Below are 8,446 nucleotides of genomic sequence, written 5' to 3'. Positions count from 1 at the left end.
AATCTCCTCCTTATATGTTTTTCTGTAGTTTTCATGAAAGATCGCAACCAAGGGAGAGACAAGTTCATAGTCTGGTTTAAGAAAAGAATTATTTACTTCTTACCATATTTTAAATTTATTTTAATGATTATTCAATTTCATGGTAAAATATGTATTTATCAGTTTAAGAACATTGATAAGTGCTATGGAAAGATAACTAAATTATAAATTATTAAGCACTTATCACACCCCCCAAACCTATGTTTTGCTAGTCCTCGAGCAAAATAAAATTAGAAAAGAAGAAACTCTAACTCACTTTCGCTGGCATCGCGATTGCATTTACCATATGCAACAAGGCTTTAAACCCCTAAGTTACCCTAGTGGGCGAGTTATAGTCTCGTGAGGGTTTCCAGTGAAGATACCCACAAACTTCAATATTAAAATAAATCATTTATTGTAATGATTTTTTTATTTTATTTTTTATTTTATTTTATTATTATTATTATTATTTTTATCGATTGATCTATGAAGTAAAAATCAAATTCCAAATGCATACTAGCTAAGAATTTCAAAAACTCTTTTTTTTATTATTATTAAAATCTAATTTAAGATACATAAATGATAAGAATTTCAAAGCACACACGGTTTTATTTACTAAGTCAGTCCAAATTCTAGGTTAGTATGCAATTTAAGTTAAAGTCATTAAGTTTCCGTTTAGGGAGTTGTAAGACTCATTTATACTGGAGTGCTCGGTGAAATCTGGACCGTACATAAGCTAAGGGTTCGGATCTCCAAAATATTGCTAATACTATTAGTTTCCAAGGATTGGTCGAAAGAACCTGCTCACTGATTCAAAATCATCTTATCTGCCGGATTTCGAGAGTTGTGGATGTTTACTTTAGTACCTCATGGGCTTTATCTGTAATATTCCAGTTTACTTGAATTTTTACAACGACGGCTTTCACACTATTGTCTTTTTCAAGATCAATATAAAGTTTTTTTTTTTAATAAAGACATATAAATTGTGCACTTTTACTCTTGTGGTGATTTCTCCGTGTAACGAGCAATCAGTCGACAACTCTCACACCAATTGGCACAAGGTATCAGGCATCAAGACTCCCCTATGGACTTATGCTCGGAGTTCTCATCACAAGCCCACTTGACCTTTGACGATAGGTAGCCCTTTTCGATGTTCCTGACTAAATCCGTTATTATTGATGATTTTTTTTTTTTTGGATTAGATAAGTATGATTCATCAGGGTCCAAGGTTGCTACTATAATGTCGAGCCTAGACCTTAGAAGTGTCGGCCAGTGTGTAGTGAAATTCAGAAGTATTAATTAGCTTACAACTCCCTAAGAGAGACTTAATGAAAAGAACTTAAATTTGTATGACTTCCGACTAGTCTTTGGGCTTTTTAGATTTTATATACCTTGTGTGTTTATCATTCTCGCATTCATGTATAGAAATTAGGTATATATATATATATATATTTAATTTTTTTTAAATTATTATTATTATTATTTTTATAAAAATGAACACACTTTTTTTTAAAAATGATTTTTTTTTTTTGGGATGAAAATCAAGATGAAGACTCCCAAACATAAACCTGACATTGTGAAGTGAAAACGAATGCAAGAGATGCAAATAAAACAAAAAATGCTTAAAATTACTTAAAAATACCCCCAAACCTAAACCTAACATTGTCCTCAATGTTAAAAAAATTTAAGAGAATTGGGTTGCCTCCCAACAAGCGCTAAGTTTATTGTCTTCAGCCAGACACAGTGAGGTAGTTTTTGCATCTCCTTTTATGGGTTGATCTATTTTGTCTATTATAAAACACTCAACTTTCCTCGCGGGTTGGTCGTCTGCATTGAACACATTTAATTTGACCTTCATGTTCCCAAATGATATATTCATTACCCCCGTTCTACAATTTATGCACGCATTGGCTGTTGCTAAAAAGGGGCGCCCAAGGATCATGGGGATTTGTTTCTTAGGATTAGGCTCATGTTCCATATCAAGGATGATGAAATCTACTGAAAAATAGAATTTGTCTACCTTGACAAGAACATCTTCAATTATCCCACGTGGTGTTTTTACAGATCGATCAGCCAATTGAAGGGATACCGAGGTTGGTTTTAACTCACCTAACCCAAGTTTCTCATAAACTGAATAAGGTAAAAGGTTGACACTTGCCCCTAGATCTAAGAGTGCTCGATCAATGAAATTATTTCCTAAGACACAGCAGATGGTAGGAGCACCAGGATCTTTGAATTTCGGAGGGGTGTTGTGTTGGAGAATAGAACTCACTTGCTCAGTTAGAAAGACCTTTCTGGGCACATGTGTCCTAGATTTTCGCTTTTGGGTGCACAGGTCTTCAAGAAATTTGGCATAGGAGGGAACTTGTCTAATAGCATCAAGAAGCGGAAGGTTGATCTTCACTTGTTTGAAAACCTCCATCATCTCCTCTAGTGAAGTTTCCTTTTTGCCAAAGGGAGAGGGTAAATTAAGAGCTTCAGGAAATGGGGCCTTTGGGATGTGAGTTTGGGCAGAAGGTGGACTAGCTGAAGAAGAAGAAGGTTTTAGAGTTTCATTTGACACATGTCTATCCTCTTCTTCATCTTCCTTATTGTTATCTTTCCCAATCTTATTGTCTACTACACGTCTACTCCTTAGGGTAGTCAAAGCATTGGCTTGTTCATGATGAATTGCATTTAATTGATTTTCTTGAGCCATATATTGTCCCCTAGGATTACTTAGTGGTTGGCTTGGAAGCTTTCCTTCCTCTCGCTTGTTCAGTGCATTAGCTAGTTGCCCCATTTGGAATTCTAGCTTGGCGATGGATTGCGTGTGAGAGTGCACCAATTGTGTAATGGTTTCCAAACCTTGAAGGGCGTTCAACACTTTCTCCTCAAAGGCTGTGTTTCTTCGGGGTGGAGGAGGAGTGTGTTGAAATTGAATCGTGGGACGGTAGGGATGAATATTTTGTGGGGTTTAAAAATTTTGAGGATTTTGAAAATTTTGGAAATAGGGTTGGGCTGTGTTCGAAGCTTGCTACTTCCAAGAAAAATTTGGATGATTCCGCCAACCCGGGTTATGTATTGGAAAATGGGTCATTACCCGGTCTGGGCTGTGTTTGGGTAGCATTGATGTGTTCTTGCACGAGTTCGGAGAATTGGGGTGCTGAGGGGCACTCATGAATAGGATGCGATGGGCTAGAACAGATAGCACATACTTGTGCTTGGAAAGAGCTAACGACATGTCCTCCTATCATTAGTTGGTCAATCTTATGGGACAATGCATCTACCTTGCTAGACAGGTCCATAGAATGACTTATTTCACAAATGGCCCCTTTTCTTTGAAAATTCGGGGGTGCTTGACGAGAACATGAAGCATGGTGGAGGGAGTTTTCATTAAGATTTTCAAATAGTTGCCATGCTTCATGCTCATTCCGAAGCATGAAAGTCCCCCCGCATGCAGCATCGATCATCTGACGGTTTCGTTCAGTCAAACCGTCATAAAAATATTGCACTAGCTGCCATTTAGGTATTTGATGATGAGGGCATTTACGGATTAGGTCTCGAAATCTCTCCCAAGTTTCATGAAATTCTTCTCCCTCAGTTTGGGAGAAGCTTGTAATGGCACGTCTAAACTGGTTCGTTCTTCCTATGGGAAAGTATTTTTTAAGGAATTCTTATTGCATTTGATCCCAAGAACGAATCGAGTTGGCTTCTAAAGAATTCAGCCATTGTTTGGCTCTATCTTTAAGGGAGAAGGGAAATAATCTAAGTTTTAGAGCATCATCAGTAAAGTTCTGAATCTTGACAGTGGTGCAAATCTCAAGGAATTCATCTAGGTGTTTATATGGGTCTTCATTGGTGAGCCCATAAAAAGATGGGAGCATTTGGATCACACTAGATTTTATTTCATATTGTACAGCTGCTACTTCAGGTAATCGAATGCAAGATGGGGAAGTGTAAATGGTGGGAGTAAAGTACTCCCTCAGGAGTTTGGGTTGTTCTTCAGCCATCTCAGGAGGGGGGATGATCCTAATGTTTTGATCTTAGCTCGAATGTTCCTAAGGGTTCGTTCTATTTCAGGGTCAAAAGGTAATAGGTTTCGTACTCTAGAACGACTACCTTGCATACACTAGTACTCGATCAATCAAGCATGCAATAAAAGAGAAAAGCATATCAATCCTAGTCTTTATCCTAAAATCACTAGACAGCTCCTAACTGGTTTGAAGAGGGCACCTAAGCCTCCAATCCGGTCTAATGAACCGAGTTGACCAGGTAAGCTCCCATGTAAGTGGAGGGGTCACGATGCGTTCGCAAAGGTCCCACTTAAAACCCACTTGCCTCGAACAGATGAACTGTCTCCCTTATAGGGACAAAGCTTGCCTAGGCATCAACTAAGCCATAGAGCGAAATTGGTGCAACTTTCGGTGATCTTCGTCCTATTGAGCTCGAATGTCCCTAGGAGCCAATGTCTAATTGATTTTAATTACAGTGACACTATGTGAGATTGAGTTCACCTAAGTTGGGCAAGAGTCCGGTGATGAAATCCGGCTCTTATCTTGTTGGGGTGATTGAGCTTACTATGTGCGGATTAATTTGTGTATGTGTATCAAGCATGCATTCACACTTTTGCTGAAATTAAAATCAAACAATCACCACAAAATTTCAATCTAATAATAAATTTAAACAAGAAAGGTTTAGAGGTTACCAAAGAAAATTTTTCCAGCAATTTTAAATTTTTTTTTTTGGCAAACCTCTGCAGCATTCCTTTTCCAGCTATTCTCCTTTTGATCATCCCAGATTTTTCCTTCGATTCCTGATCAAATAAGACCAAAAGAAAAATTGAAAAAAAAAATTAGTAGGAGAGAAAAAAAAAGGAGATAAGAAAAGTAACAATAATAGAAAATAATTTATATATATATATATTTTGAAAGTTTTTTTAATTAATTAATTTTTTTAATGATAGGAAAAATAACTATGCAAGCAATCCCCGGCAATGGCGCCAAAAATTGATCGGTTCTTTCAATTTCAAAAATAAACCACGCAATAGCACGCATCCTGTAGGATAGTGATTACGGGTGTCGGTCCACAGGGATTGAAGAATAAGTTATTTTTCTTTTAAAAATAAATCAAGAAGAAGAATTTGCTAACTTGATTTAACTAAATTAATCTATGAGTACGAATTGAAATTTATCAAAGTAGATAGATCTAGGGTTTGGAATCCACCGCGTAGCATTGTATTAGGGACTGTGTTCTTAATTTTTATCTTTTGGAGAGGCATGCAAATTAGCTACAAGCCTTTTAAAATAAAAGCATAAAGAGTATTAGGAAGATCCATCTTCGGTGTAGCATGAAGTATCTACCTAAGTATGCTAATCTAGGATGCAGCACACTTCATCTTCCTAGGCATGAATCATCTTAGACTACTTTAGCAAACATGATTAGTAACTAGCATGCTCAAAGTTTAAATATCATAAAGAAATATTTCATTAAAAATAAGAATTTAAACAAGCTCCAAAATAATAATAAAAATAAGAACTACAATGCCCTGATACATTGCTAGGGCTTCATCCAGCCCTAGACTAGACGTTTAGCCGAGCATGGCTTCCGGACGACCTCCCATCTTCAAATGAAATTGATCAACTCCCATTATTCCCAAAATATCGAAACTATTCTCTTTCCCCCTCCTTTCTCTCTTTTTTTTAATTTCTTTTTCCCTTCTTCCCTCTCGGCTCTCTTCTTCTTTTCACCGAAACAGAGGGTCTCCCCTGTTTTTCTCCCCGAGCTCTCCCCTTTCTCCTCTCTTCCGTCTTCCTCTTATAGATCGCTGAAAACCCAGCGGTCGATTCCCAGAGAGGAGGAGGGCGTGGTCTGCGGTCTTTGATCTCGCGGAGGCTGGATTATGGGCGCTATTGCATGCGGCTGATGGCTAGAAATAGGCGTGATCCGTGAAGCTCGGACGCGGAAGAGTTTGGCTCACAGGCTGCTGCGGCTTCCTTGATGGATGGCTGGAGGATCCAACGGATGCATTCCGGGCGAATTACGGGGAGATTGGTTCACGGAAGAGGAGGATACGCTAGGAGATTGATGATCGCTAGCTGCACGCAGCTGATGGCGGACACCCGAGGACGCTGGGACGAGCCGATCACGCTTGGAGCTAGGAATCCGAAGGAGAAGGAGTCACTACGCCATCTCTGGGATTCGGAAGTTGGTGGCTGGATCGACGATGATTGCGGAGGAGATTCGGTGTGGATGCGGGAGAGCTGAAGAAGAAGGTGGCTGGATCGGTGGCTTCGGATGCTCCGTGGATGGCTGATCACGGACGGCTAGGAAGAGAGACTGGCCGCGGGATCGATGGGAGGACGTCGTGGAAGGTGGACGGCCGCGGGATCGACGGGAGGACGCGGTGGAAGGTGGACGGCCGAGATGCTCTGCGGGAGGAAGAAGATGAACAGTGAATGAGTTTTTTTTTTTCTTTTCCTAACACTGTTCATATGAACAGTGTTTTCACGGAATACTGTTCATATGAACAGTGATTCCATTAATTTTTCTCCAAATTACTGTGGATATTTTATTATTTTTTTAATTTTAAAATTATGAATTTTACACGAAGGTAGGTACGAAATTGGTTGGGAATTGGCTTTGGATTTGACATGGGTCATGATCATTGATTTGCTTGAACTTGTTCTCGAGCCCAATGTTATTTAAATTTAATTCTTTCTAAACTGCTTCAGATCGATCCCGACCAAATAAAATAAGCAAGACTAAAAACAAGATCGTGTCTTAATAAAATGGGTTAATCAAACATTTTCCCCATACAAAAATAATTAATTATAACTTTCAATCTAATCAGGACCAAAATCCATTTAATTATAACCTTAGCTTGATTACAACTCTATCAGGTTACCAAACTGGGTCAACATAATCTCCTCCTTATATGTTTTTCTGTAGTTTTCATGAAAGATCGCAACCAAGGGAGAGACAAGTTCATAGTCTGGTTTAAGAAAAGAATTATTTACTTCTTACCATATTTTAAATTTATTTTAATGATTATTCAATTTCATGATAAAATATGTATTTATCAGTTTAAGAACATTGATAAGTGCTATGGAAAGATAACTAAATTATAAATTATTAAGCACTTATCAATGACGGCGGCCATGGCTGGCGACGACATAGGCCGATGGTACAAGATGAAAGTCGGGCCACCCCGACTGCCCTAGATCTGGAGGAATTGAGATGTTTGGGAACCTGGGGATGGACCCCATAATAGATAAGAATTATGGTTTAGAATATTTAAATATCAAATAATTTAGTTTGTGATTGGTAACTGATGTTGTAGGGGAGGAGTCAGTGGAGCCAGGAGGTTTTGATCAGGGGATTCAGCATCCCAGCACGTAGGTTGTGATCCGGATCCGTATTTGAGTCAGTCCATAAATTTCTGTAAGAATCCCTACATCTGAGCACTTTTATTTATGCATATATTGGATTTATCGTTGGATATATTTTATCAGTATGTTGCTATTTGTTTTTGAGCTTGTATGACACTATGAGGTGTGCATTTTGTTTATTATGAAAGTATTGAAATAATTAAATTGGGAAGGAATAACATATTTTTGAGAAATTATGAAAATATGTGATGTGATTGAAATATGATTAAACATGTAAAACTAGACATGTAAAATGGGTTGGACTAACCTTGTCATGAGATAGCCTCTACGAGCTTATGCGTAAGATAGCTGCCACGAGCTTATGCATGGGATAGCCTCTACAAGCTTATGCGTAGGATAGCCTCCACGGGCTTACGCGTGGGATAGCCTCTACGAGCTTATGCGTAGGATAGCCTCCACGGGCTTACGCGTGGGATAGCTACCACGAGCTTATGCGTGGGATTTGTGCAGTCTTGGACTGGGTCATGATCTTGGTTAGTCCAAAGCCAAAAGTGAAAAGTCTGAAAACTTGGGAATCAGAGTAATACGGGAATGGATCACATAATGTGAAAAAGAATTTGTGTATATGTACTGATTATATACACTTGTTGTTTGTTGAGCTTTTGAAAAGATGAAATGGTATTTATTTGATGTTTTGATTATTTTATTATTATTACTGTGTGTGGTTGTTGGGATTCTTACTGGGCTGGAAAAGCTCATACTACTCTTACTTTCTTTTTTAGAGGCACTGAATTCATAGAGTCCATCGGGTGGGACGAGAAATGAGATCAGCATGGAGTCTGACTGCTAGATAGATAGAAGTTAATAAATCAGTATATTTTGGTTGGATTTGATTTAATTACATTAATTATTGATTTTGGCATTTATGGAATTATTGAAATTATTTGTTTATCTTAGGCCTTGCATGATTTTTAGGGCACTGCTCTAGGGCTCATGCGGCCGGTCGCGTACCGGACCCGATTGATGGATTCGGGGCGTGACACTCTACCTTGCCATCC

General features: G+C 38.5%; 1 non-coding gene across 1 annotated transcript; it reads left to right on the top strand.

The window, feature by feature from the left end:
* Positions 1-3,528: 3,528 nt before the first annotated feature.
* LOC120105329 lies at positions 3,529-3,634 on the top strand. Its single transcript, XR_005507709.1, has one exon. It is a non-coding gene; the product is annotated as a small nucleolar RNA R71 (small nucleolar RNA).
* Positions 3,635-8,446: the final 4,812 nt, after the last annotated feature.

This window comes from Phoenix dactylifera, unplaced genomic scaffold, assembly GCF_009389715.1.
Source record: "Phoenix dactylifera cultivar Barhee BC4 unplaced genomic scaffold, palm_55x_up_171113_PBpolish2nd_filt_p 000258F, whole genome shotgun sequence".
Classification (NCBI taxonomy): domain Eukaryota; kingdom Viridiplantae; phylum Streptophyta; class Magnoliopsida; order Arecales; family Arecaceae; genus Phoenix; species Phoenix dactylifera.
Note: the sequence above shows the minus strand (reverse complement) of the source record. Positions and strands in the feature narration are given on the sequence as shown.